Here is a 13416-nt window from a genome sequence, read left to right on the forward strand (position 1 = left end):
TGGTGGTGGTGTGTGTGTGTGTGTGTGTGTGTGTGTGTGTGTGTGTGTGTGTGTGTGTGTGTGTGTGTTGTGCAGGTGTGTGGGTGTTGTTGTTGCTACTTCTTTGGCAATACCGACAAGTCAAGTTGTCAAAACTTGTTGCCATCTTTGCTTGGTGTGTTTGTCGACAAGTGGTGTTGCCGCTGCTGGCGGCAAGTGGTGCTATTTTGTTGTTGTTGTTATCAAACAAGAACCGTTATCAGTTGTTTCTTTGGTGAGTGGATCCATAAGCTCAAAATGGCAGAGCACTCAAATCATTGAGAGGTTGATGGTTCGAATCCATCGGGATCCAATTCCATTTTATTTACCACTTTTTGGCACCCTAACACAAAATCGACTCTGTATCGTCGTGTTATTTGGGGTGCCAAGCTTAGAATAAATTTGAAATGCCTGTTTTAGAGATCATTTCCTTTTGAGCATTGATTGTCCTGCCAAGTGAAGTTGTTTACGCTTATTTATGCTTGAATGTTGTTATACATGCATGGTATGGTATGAATGTTTAAATTAAATTAAATTATTATGTGCTTTGGTGATGTGGTGTGTGGTGTAGGTGGTGGGATGTGTGAGGTGTGTTGATGTGGTGTGTGTCGCATAGGTAGTTGTGCTGGTGGTATATGTGTGGTGTAGTTTATTGGTGGTATATGTGTGGTGTACTGTGTTGGTGGTGTAAGTGTGGTGTGTGTAGGTGTTGTAGGAGGTATCTTGTCGATCCACTAGGTGGTTGTAAGACCCCTATTTTATATTTACATTATTTGCGTAACAATATTTAATATTTTCTGTGTTTGACTGTATTTTTCTGGTCAACGTACTAGCATGTGGAATACCAAATAGTAATTTCGAATAATGTTAATATAGGAAACTAGTATTTGAATTTTGAATATGGGTAGATTATCTTTAATTTTTGGAAAGCTTTAAATAAAAAGGAAACAAGATATTAACCTAAGGAACATAATATATATAATACTTTTAATATAAATAATATTCCCATAGTTATGATATAAGAATATTTAGTAATTTGGAAGTTAAGGAGTATATAGGGTGTCTCCGGAGAAACTAGTTTTTCTGAAAAAAACCACAAACAACACACACAAGCCGAAAACGGAGAAGAACGCGGATTTCGCGTGCTAGCTGGGATTGGTTCTCTCATTTTTTTTCTTCGATATTTTCTGTTGCCGATAACACAGAAGGTGAGTAGTTTATTTTTCGTTTTTCCCGTATATAGACACAGTTGACTACGTCCAAAACCATGTTCTGTTCATCTTTCATTTTTCTGCCATTTTCTCTACAAAGAGTATTCTTATTATGTATGTTTAAAACTTAGTAGATTGTTAGTACTGTCAACACCATTAGGTGGTGGTAAAGGGAGGCGCGAGCCCCAAACCTCCTCCCCATGTAAAGAACGCCATTATTGCCATTACTGTGATACTGAGGGATTTGTTTTTGTATTTATTTTTTTCGTGTTTGAGCTGTTTTTATGTATTGAGGGTTGTTGGTTTGATGTATGGTGGTAGTGGGGAGTTTGTGGGGGTTTGAAAGCTCCAAGAACATTAATGGCGGTCGGATCTAAGAATTTGGAGGTGAATTTTCTAACTGGAAATCGGGGGTTGCTTGGTGAATTAAAGATTTGGGGTTTTTCATCCTAACCAATTTCGGTTGGTTAGTTTTGGGTGGTGTGTGAAGGTTGGGTGGCCGGAATTTGGGGTTGGAGTGTTGGAGAAGATGAAAGGATCGGCCACTGTTGTTGCTGATGTTTTGTTTGGGTAATTTTTAGTTGGGCCGGACCCCACTAGTTGGGTTACCTTTGGGCCGGACCACATCAGTTTTGTTTTGGGACAATTTTTTTAGTCTTTTATTTTTGGGCCAGTTTAATATGTTTATGTGAGCTGGTTCCTAAAATTTGAATTGGATCGCATGGGATCTAGTTTAGTTTCGAAATTTTCAAGTTGGGCCAAATCAGTTTATGGGCCGGGTTAAACCGGGTTAGTTTAGTTAGTCGCTTAGGACCAGGGTTTGAACTCTTTTTAAATATGGGTTTGGGTGAGGACCGGGTGGAATGACCACCGGTTAGGACCGTCGACTATTGGGTTGATTGTTGACCCGTTGACCCGTTGACTTTTTCCAAAAATGTTATAGATTGATTTTATGGACCAATCCGATGATAGGATGTGGGTGATACTTGTATAAACTTGTTTGTCAGTATCTAATATAGATTTGACGTCGATCTGGTGTAAATTTTGACACGTGAAGATAGAGAAATTTTAAGATGCATAGATATATACATTTGAATAAATTACGTAACGAAAATCCTAGAACCTAGCTACCACAACTCATGTGATTTGCCCTGTGTGGGCGTATGTGATATGATTGGCCCTTGTATAGAGTGTATATATATGAGATGTTGATTGACCAATGTGTTGGGCAATCGTAGCCGAATAGTGGCTTGATTATCTCGTTCGCAAAACTTTCGAACGAGACGCGCATTACTTTTATGCCGAATAGTGACATTACTTACATAATGGCTTTCGTGTGAGGGTTACCTGGTGTGCGGCATCCCACTCAGGGTAGTTACGCACGGAGTGGTACATTATGTAAGGGGAGGCATGTGGATGTAAATGTTCGGCGTTGGGTAGCGATTGTGGTAGCCAGGAAAACTAGGTAAAACATAGAGACGACGGGTTATTAGGGACACTTGATAAATGTTACTGCCATGATATTTTCCTCAGGCGTGGTTATTGATTTAAGACTTTCAAGTTAAGTTTCATTTTTGTTATGATTATTACTAATTGCTTGCAGGAGAGTGTGTTAAACTAAATATTCTTGCAGAGAGGACCCACTCTGCGATAGAGCATGCATAAAGGTAAGTACTAGGCTGACATAAGTTATTTACTCTTAGTTAGAAGTTAAGGTGCCTTTATGAAGGAACTAACTACCTTAAGCTTAGGCGCCTCGATGGAGGAACTACCTGCCATGTAAAGAATGAAATATTATGTATGTCTAAATGGTTTTACTAAGGCTACTCATACCAACATTATTTATAATGCTGACCCGATTTGCATGTTTGCTAATCGGGTGTGTTCTTATATGAACATAGTCGATCAGCCTGGACATGGTTAGCTGATGTTCGAGAAGGTGGCGTGCTACTCGTGATTGATGTTAGAATTTATTTTTAATAAGATGTCGTTTCATTTTTCCTCAGAGATGTAGTGGAATTTGTTGGGGACATATGTTTAATTCATTTTTTTTCCGAATTCTTAAGTGAAGAAGTTTGTAACTTAATTTTTGATCACAAGTTTTTTAATGATGAGTGGATTGTTTTGAGTACTTTATTGTTTAGTTTTTCCGCATGTGTTATTATTCAGTAGGGTTATGATATAGATTGGGTTGTGAGGTTGTTGTCACATCTCGGATATCGAGGAGTCGGATATGTTTATTATTATATGATTTATCGAAATTCGGGGTGTGACAGTGGTAGTGTGCTGGTGGTGTAAGGGTTTTAATTAGCAATTCTCCAAGAATTGCTAGCTAGGCTAAACGTACACTTGCATCTCATTCATGATGGTTTTAGTTTGACATAACATGTAAAACAACAGTAGTATACCACCTCCTTTGCTCCTTTGCCAATACAGGATTCTATGCAACCCCCTAAATTGGCATGCAATGCAAACTTCTCACATGTGTACTAATTATTCTTGTTCATGTAATTAAAGAGATATGCATTAGTTGATATATGTGAATTATTTTTTAAGAGCACGTCTAGGGTGCGCATGGTGCACCCAAATTTCATATGCGTAGGATTATCAACCACTCATACTAAAGGTCAAAACCGGAATAACATGGTGAAGAAGTTTCTTATTGTTCATTCTCCCAAAACTAGAAACTAGAACCAGAAAGGAGAAAGAACACAATTGAAACCAAGTTGGAGGATGAAGATGATGGATGTAACTGGACTAATTGGGCAAATTCTTTAGGAGAAGCTCTTAACGGGAAGCTATATCCAACGACTTATCCAAAAGCAAGAATCAAATTTTTGAAAAACTCTGTAGGGAAGGAGTTTGAGCGGAATTCAAACTCTCTATCCAACTATTAGAACTCACCACGTAGTCTAAAACAGCTTTCTCCTTCCAGGCCTTTTAGATTATTACCCAAACGAGGTCTAAACCTGGTGGAAAAGCAAATGGCAATAAACTTGGGATTGATTCTGATTACATTGCTCCTTCTCCTGACGACCATATGGGAATCCATAGGTAATAAACTAGAAACCCCGACCCCCGTTCTAATGTGTGTGTGTGTGTGTGTGTGTGTGTGTGTGTGTGTTTTTTTTTTTTTTTTTTTTTTTTTTTTTTTTTTTTTCATTTTATGTTTTGGCTTTTTTGAATTTATGACCGATCACTCTATTTAAGTAATTCATGTTTTTTATTGAATGCATTTTAAGTAAAAGTGGTTTGTAAGAACTTTCGATCTGTATGAACTACTTTATAAACTTTATAATACCCATTTTTTTAGATGCTACTTTTAAGTATTTTAATTACTTTTTTAAAATTTAGAGTAAAATATAGAAGTGTCCCCAACGTGTCCATGGAGTGTCAGAAATTCTATAAATTAATTAATAAATCCGACACTCCAAATCGAGTATCCGACACATGTTGGAGGCATATCGGGGAGTGTCGGTGTCTGATACGTGTCCGACACAGATACGTTGTCCTTAGAGGAGTGTCCGTGCTTCATAGGTTTTAATCACTTTCACAAATGTGAATCAACAAATCGTTTAGGGTTAACAAATTTAGTACCAAAGTTTCATGGAAATAGTTTGTTCTATCTAGCTATCTAAATTTCAAATTTTTCTAAAAATTTCATAATTAAAATTCAAGGCCCAAAATTCAAAATGTCTACAAATGTCTGGACGACTAGTGTGGATCGTGCATTGTATGCCCAAGCGATCTGCCCAGATCGTTAAGGCCATATATGTCTGATAAAATTTATTCGAACGGTATGACTGGGTTGTTTATGTGTACACCTCCAAGATCCCGTGAGGTTGTTCAGTTCTATATCTGAGTGGTCTGAAGATATCGATTAGGCTTAAAAGCGCTGTGAACGATCTGGTGAGATCGTTAGGGATGCTTTTGGGCAACCTGGCTGGGTCGTCTGGACCAAAATTCAAGCAATTTTTTTATGATTTTGTTTTTCTTTTCATATCCAAACTAAATTCATATTCATATTCAAACGCACATAACCAAATTCCAAAATCAAATTCATATACATTCGTAAACTTCAGAGCCAACTTCAAATTCCAAATTCCAAATTCCAAACTTCAAATTCAAATTCAAATTCCAAATTCATAAACTTCAAATTCCGTTCCAAATTCCAAACTTCAAATTCAAATTCCAAATTCATAAACTTCAAATTCCATATATTCGTATACATCAAATTTCCACGAAAAACAAAACCAATAATAAATCTTAATCCATACACCAAAGCCTAATCCATATACAAAACCCTAATCGATATACGCAAAAAATCTTCTTCATATCCATTAGACACGATCATGACGGTAACGCCCACCAATAAACTTGCACCGAGTCAAGTTTTTTGCATTGCGGAACTCAGTCTTTGATTCCTCGGGTATCGCAGGCCCACCCAACTGCAAATCTCTTTCTAGCATGAGAGTAGTTTCATCGAGGACGTTGCTCTGTCAAAAAAAAATGCAAAAGTAATTTAGTATGAGGAGTCATTTAGTATTTACAGTTTCAAGAACGGAACTACAATTATGAAATGACAAAACTCACAAGTTGAGTACTGGAACTAGGAAGTGTCTGTAGGGAGAAATGTATAGGAAGCTTAGGATTTATCATTCGAATGTGAGTATTCTTTTCATGCCATTCCATGTAGCTCCACTGACACTCCCATGGATAAGTAGCCGGAGGTCCTTGATTTTGTGGTTGGATCACGTGATTCTCCCATGTGGTCCAATATGCCGAAGCAAGATTCCATTTCACCTCGTACCCACGTCCGCAAGTAGTTCTCGTCGCTTCAATTGAGTGTGGAGGATTGGCAGGTATAAACTAGATGTGACCCAACTGACGCACCACCCTACAAACAGCGTAAAGCTCTACGACACCAAGAAAGCATATAAATCCTTAAAAATATGCAATGTCATCCACCGGGCATGTGGCTCTGACATTGTTGTAGGGCCACCATTCAACCTGTCATATGAGAAAATCAACCATTAATGACATACTCCAACGATCAATTAATCAATAAAATATTAAACAAATCCACAAATCCATATACTTACCATTTGACAATTTGTATCATCAAGAAACTTTTGATAACACTGTAATGCATATTTTGTGTTAGCATAGTGCAGAGCGGTAACTGAGTGCCAACGACATCGAGGCTGGGCCAACTCATACTCTAGGTTTGGGATTGGCCTGAAGTGCGGGAAACACTCGTAGATCCATGCCTAGATTTATATACACACACAATTAAAATACTAATAAATAGATAAAGGGTTAACATTGAAAATATAAACGAAAATACTAATGATTTACCTATAGGAGAGTGAATAGCCTGTAATGCCTTTCATTTTGGCACCTGTGGTAACCCCAAGACTGCGGTACAAGTATGCAAGTATTGTTGCACCCCACGTATAGTCTTTGATCTCGCTAAACTGCAACAACAACCTCAAATAACAAATAGGCACTGTAGTCCCAGACTTGTCGGGGAAGAGAGTACATCCAAAGAAGAATAACAAATAACCTCTGACAGCACGTTGGACCTCCTTCAAAGTCGATGCCTTCTTCACATGTTTTCCTTTTGCTATAATATCACTGTCATGCACCTTTCCGTCCATGTGATGCCTTAGGAATTCTAACCTTACTTTTGATATGAAGTGGCTAGCTTGCAACTCCGCCTTAATCACTCCCATAGATATATCAAGAGCACAGTTCAGCAGTTTCTCAATTTGTTCCAACTTCAAATCAATGTTGCCTTTCACGACTTTTCCTCTTATCGAGACTCCTAGGATTTGAGAGACATCATCCAAAGTGATAGTCATCTCCCCAAATGGCATATGAAATGTATTGGTCTTCGGATGCCACCTCTCTACAAACGTAGAGACTAACACAGAATCCTGGTGCTCGTATACTCCCATCACGAGATCATACAAGCCCATCCTTCTAAGCTCGTTTTCAAATCTAGGAGACTTTTTAAATTTTGACGTTAGATTCCATTGATTTAACTTGCTTAGGTACTAACCACACTTCAAAGCTCTGCGCTCCTTTTAAAATAACAAAGAGTCAATGAGGAGAAAGTTTTGTAAAAAAAGAAATTAAAGTACTAAGTGCATACTATATGATATTAATATTACTTGCCCCTCCCAAACATCGTGAGCTACGTGCACTGCATAGTCATATAAAAGCTGCTCATAATCACGTCCACGCTCTCTATAAGGCCCACCACCATATAAGTCTAGTTGGTACTCCTTGTCTTTCTTCGATTTTCTGACAATATTTTGAATTGGACGTACTTCCACCGGTGTTTGCACTATTTCCTCCACTGCTTCCTCCGTATCATCATCCTCTTCCGAATCGTCATCCTCCTCCAAATTGTCATCCTCCTCAACCGACTGTTCCCTATCTTTGACATCATCGTCATTACCCTCCTTCACTATCCTCCTCTTCCCCTTCCTCATCCTCATCCTCATCCTCATCACCATCATTGTAGGGGAGTTTTCGAGTATCTCCTGATCTTCCTCTATGCCTTGTGATCTAGAAGCTTTTACTGAGTAGAGAAGGGATGAGATGATTGTGAGCTCAGGGTTGAACCGCCTTGCGGCTGCCTACGTATCTCCTTATTTATTTAGGAGAATCAAACCTTATTTTGCGTAGTTTCTAAGAGCAAATCCCTATGGTTTATATAGAAAGGGCAACGAGAGTCCTAGGGTTAGGACTGTCCTCACCGCTTGTGAGTTCTTTTTCATCTTTGGACTCTGCCTTCATATTATGATTCCTCTCCTTATAGAAGTCTGAATCTGGACCATATCTTATGAGAGGTAAGTTTCCTTGTTGATCATAATATCCCATCATGTATGGGAATATTATATCTAAAAGGCAACTCCTAAGATATGTCATCACGATTCCTTCCTTATCATCAGATATCGCCATCTTCAGTTTCCTTATGTTTAGGAATTGTCTATATCAGTTCCTAACGACGTAGAGAACTGTTATACTTAGAGGTGGTCAGCCACGTGCCTAGCACATGTCCACTAAACACTCGTGCTAAGCACGAGATCACTTATTCACATAATTGATCCGATGGTCCTCGTCTCATTATGGACATCTATAGTCTTAGGTTATTTCCCATACACGTGTCATCTATTCAATGATAGGAAATCCCCTTTATAGATGCCCCCTCTCGTGCCATCTAGCACGTGGGCGCTTCAAGCGACACTGCTTTTGGCGCGAGAATCTTTTTCCTAAATAGTTATTAGAATTGCTTACGTACTTAACTAATTAAGGCTCTGAAAAGATGGATCGAATAGTCACGCCATTTCCCGAAAAAGATAATGTGATAGCTCCATCCCGAAAAGACGCACTGCTTTGGGCTAATCGCAACCGTCCATCTTATTTGTATATAAAGGATTTGATGAGAGAACCCTCATTATCTTTTCTGCTACTTTTTCCCTGTATATGAGAGAACCCTCATTATCTTTTATGCTACTTTTCCCCTGTATAATGAACCTTTGATATCCCGTTTAGGGTTTAACCAAAACTTGAAACTTTCTCTCTTTTCCGATCATGAATCCCAACTGGTCACATGTAAAGTTCGGAGATCTTTCATCCCTGGAACTGATCCGAGAGAAATTTCACATCCTTGATGATATTGGCAGATGAATTGGCCTATAAAGAAGTGGCGCTTATCACCATTGGTCAACTCAGGGCCGGACTCACTTTTCCCCTCCATCCACTATTAAGAAAGTGCCTGATTCACTTCAATCTTGCTCTTGGTCAAGCAGCACCTTTGTTCTACAGAACTATTATGTACTCTGCCATGTTGGCCAAGAGGCATGGATTCGTTTTGAATTGCTGGGTGTTTGGGTACTTTTACGAGGTCTGGCATATTCAAGACCAATCTTACTACTAACTCATGACTAGAGACAAGAATTCTCCGATTGTCTTTTTCGAGGGGAAGTAGAGTGACGAAGGTTGGGCTGATCACCATCTCCGTGTGTTGGGTGATGCATGGGACGTTCGTCCTTCTGACGCTGAGGGTGAGCCTATTGGAATTCCCATTCCCAGAAAACACACTCATGCTCCAACTAGTAAGTCTCTTTTCTTACAAATTTTGCAATCACTATAAGAGTCTTTCGACTGAGTTTCTTTGCTATTTTTCCTTAGATGACTCTTCCCCTTGGAATCAACTAACTGCAACTGATGCTGCTACGGTGGACTTCATCAAGAAGATCCCCAAGGAATAGAGGATGCCTTGGGTGATAGTTCCTAATCCCACTCGTCTTTTTGAATATTTCAACATGTCTGCTGAAGAATTGTTGCAACCTGCCCCCGACTTTTCCCCTTTTGGGATAAACACTGTGAATTCTGGGCACACAACGCTTCCTCCTCTTGTGGACCAGGATGTTGGACTTTTTCCTCCTCCAGTTCAGGATGAATCCTCTTTGAGTACTAGAAGAAGAGGGGACCGCAAGGAGAAGAGATTTGTGGCATTTGGCTCAGTTTAGGAGCCTGCGGTTAGTGATGATTGTATGATCATTGGCAGGAGGGGCCCTGAACTACTGGCAGCAAGAAATTTTAAAAAGGGAGTACATGCGTCCAATCGCTCTAGATTGAAGAGAGCTGACCCTGCTTCTGATGTTGCCCCATCTAGCAAGAAAATGAAATTTCACCCTCTCTCTGTGAATGAAGAAACATTTTTCAAGGTTCCTGTGACTATTCCCCATTCTGGTTTTGAGAAAGTAGCTATACCCCTACCAGTTCCAGATCCTCCCATAGGTTCTGAACAAACTGGTAACAATGTCCCTCTAACTGTTGACCCTTCCCTCCCTAATAATTGCAAGGGGAAGGGTATTGCTAAAACAACTACTGTAACTGTCGCTCTCCTTCTTCCTAGATTCAGTGATAGAAGGGGGGTGAGTGAGGACATTCCCTTTTCGCCAAGATCTCTAGATTCCCATGAAAGGGAGATGATTGTGGAGATGAGGCGTTGGGGACGAACTGATGAACTACCTATTAGCAACAAGCATTCTGTTAATGATGTTGATATCGGACTTGGAGTTCTGAAAGCTGCGCGACTTCCTGTTGACAAGGTTGAAGCCAACATGGCTGGGAGCCTGGACCTGTCCTTTTACCGATTTGCTATTCACCTTGCCAAGGTAAGCCTTTCCCTATCTGTTCAATGTTCTATTTCTCTCATTGTGTCACTTACACACTCTGTATCCTTTTTCAGTTAGTGAATAACTTTTTAGCCATGAAAAAGCCCATCTTTGTAGCCTCATCTAGTATAACCACCGATGACATGACTACTGGTGAGCTGATCTGGGTAAAAGAGGTAGCTGAGGAGCTACAGATCTAGGTTGACCAGCTCTTGGCTAGAGAGAAGAAATCTGATGCTAGTTTCAAAAACATGAGAGATACAATCTCCAACCTTTGGGGCTTTCTGGAAAAAGCCCAAAAAAGAGCTGCTGATGCTGCCACTTGGAAAGTGAAGTTCTTGGAACTGCGCGTCCACTTCACCACCCTGCAAGAAAAACATGACCAGGTTCAAGGGTAACTTCATCGTAGGAACACCGAGATGAGAACCGTTAGCCAAGCCATTGCCCATGCAAATGAGGCCATGTCAGGCTATGAGAGGGCTTTAAAAGAGAAATGTCTCCGCTCTGATAAGAAGGCTGGTGACCTCTTGGCGGAGACCCTTGAGTTATATTCCCAAGTGGTGAAGGAGGTAAAGAAGAGGTCAACTGAAAATGCCATTCGCTCTGCTCTGAGAGTGCTTGATGTTTCTGAAGAGTCATTCAATGCAGCCAAACAAGTTAAGTTTGAGGAGGCTATTGAGGCTACTGGGTATGTTTCTTAGTTTGATGATCAGGGGCGCGTGACCAACCCTTTCATCTTGTTTTATGATCTGGACATCAGTATCTTAGCTATCCAGGATGAACTTATTCCTGATGCCTCCTTATCTTCTAAAGAAGACACTGATGATGACATGCCTCCCATTCAGCTTCCTTTTTTGCCAGTTCCAGCTTTAGGTCAGTGTTCTATTCAGCCTTCAACCATTCCAGCTAATCCAACCACACAGTCTGTTCTTGAGAGTGAACCAAGAGTTCTTGATGATGGTACAGCAGCAAGCACTGATGGTGAACCAAAGTTTGATTCTACCCCTGCTTCATAGGCCTTTCAGTTGATGATTCACATAAACAATTATTTTTAAACAATTATTCTATGGGTATGTAATATTGAGTTATGTAGCTCACATACTATTTTACTTATTGAGCTCTGCAGCTCTTCTAGTTTATGCATGCATACTATTTACTTACTAAACTCTGCAACTCTTCTAGTTTATGCATGTATACTATTTACTTACTGAACTCTGCAGCTTTTCTAGTTTATGCATACATTTAAAGCATTTTATGTTATAGGACATATACTACTATGCATACTCTACCCTGATGCCCCCAAAGTTCATTTGGAACAACAATAGGTGACCCTAGTAGGCTAAATAGATTAAAATGAGGCATAGCCAGAATCTGATCAGGATATCATAGAAGCCATTTAAGTTAACTGTAATTAAGAGTTCGATCGCAATAGAGACACTGTCTTTGCGAAAGTAACTTGGTGCCATGAGCACGACACTGTGTTTCATAACGACAGGTCCTATTTATTTAAAAAATGAATAGGTTATCACTAGAATAGCAGTGGGGGATTCTTCCTCAGTGCCATCATGCCAATATAGTTCCAGGCTAATGATTGCGTGCTAGGATCTGGATCCAACCTAGATCTCCCAGCAACCCCTATGTTTGATGTTTTGAGAGCTCCAGGAATTGGCATACAGTTCAGGCTTTCAAGAACACTATCCCTTGTTCTAAGTCAAATTGGTGTACAGTTTACTGAACAGTTAGTGTGGTCTGATTCCCTAAAGGCTTAACCCATCGAGGATAAACGCAATTTGAAAAAACTGGCGTACAGTTGCAGCTGCATGGGAATGAGAAAGGATCTGGCAAGATAAATTTTCCCATACTCAGTATCACTGGTTCTAAAGCAAATTGGCATATAATATTCTTGAACAGATAGTGAGAATATAATTCCTTAAAGGCTTAGTCCATTGTGGATCATAAATAAAGAATTGATGCAAGGAATAAATTCGATGAAAATGTGGAGAACTTTATTGTTGACTTGAAGAGGAGTAAACAATGCATAAAGAAGCATAGAATAACAATTTACTGATAGTACTTGCGAAGGTGCTGTTCGTTCCATGGTTTTACAAGAACGCCCCCTTTAACAGTGCGTATGTAGTAAAAACCAGTTCAACCAACCTTGTCGATGATGTATGGTCCTTCCCAGTTGGGCCCAAGCTTGCCGTTGGGCTCTGGGATCTCACACATAACCAGATCTCTAGATTTGAAAGATCGAATCCAGACTCTCTTGTCGTATGATCTTTTTAGAATTTGCTGGTTGGCAGCTAAGCGAAGTGCGATACCTTCTCGCTTTTCATCTAGGACATCCATTTCTCTGCATAACAACTCCTCATTGTCCAGAGTGTGCACAACATCTGATTTCTGAGTGGGAGCTACCAATTCGGGAGGTATGATAGCCTCAATTTCGTATGTCAGTGAAAATGAGGACTCACCAGTTGATCATCTGGGTGTAGTTCGGTATGCCCATAGGACCTTAGGTAGTTCCTCGACCCATAATCCTTTTGTGTCATCTAATTTACGTTTCATGTTATCCAAAATGACCATATTAGAGGCTTCAGCCTGGCCATTGCCTTGTGGATACTTTGGAGTTGAGAACATATGGGTAATGTGAAACTCATCACAGAGTTCAGCGACCAATCCTCCAGCAAACCGTTGCCCATTATCTGAGATGACAACCTTGGGTATGCCAAACCTGTAGACAATGTTGTTCCAAATGAACTTTTTGACGTCTTTTTCTCGAATGAAGACAAGGGGAACTGCTTCTATCCACTTGGTGAAGTAATCCATTGCGACTAGTAAGAATCTGATATTACCGGGAGCGGGTGGTAGAGGTCCTACAATGTCAGTTCCCCACTATACAAAATGGCCATGGGCTGGCCAATGAGTGCAGCTCTGTTGCTGGAGCATGGATAAGCGACGCATATCTTTGACACTTTTCACATTTACGAGCA

Source organism: Coptis chinensis, chromosome 1 (assembly GCF_015680905.1).
Source record: "Coptis chinensis isolate HL-2020 chromosome 1, ASM1568090v1, whole genome shotgun sequence".
NCBI lineage: Eukaryota > Viridiplantae > Streptophyta > Magnoliopsida > Ranunculales > Ranunculaceae > Coptis > Coptis chinensis.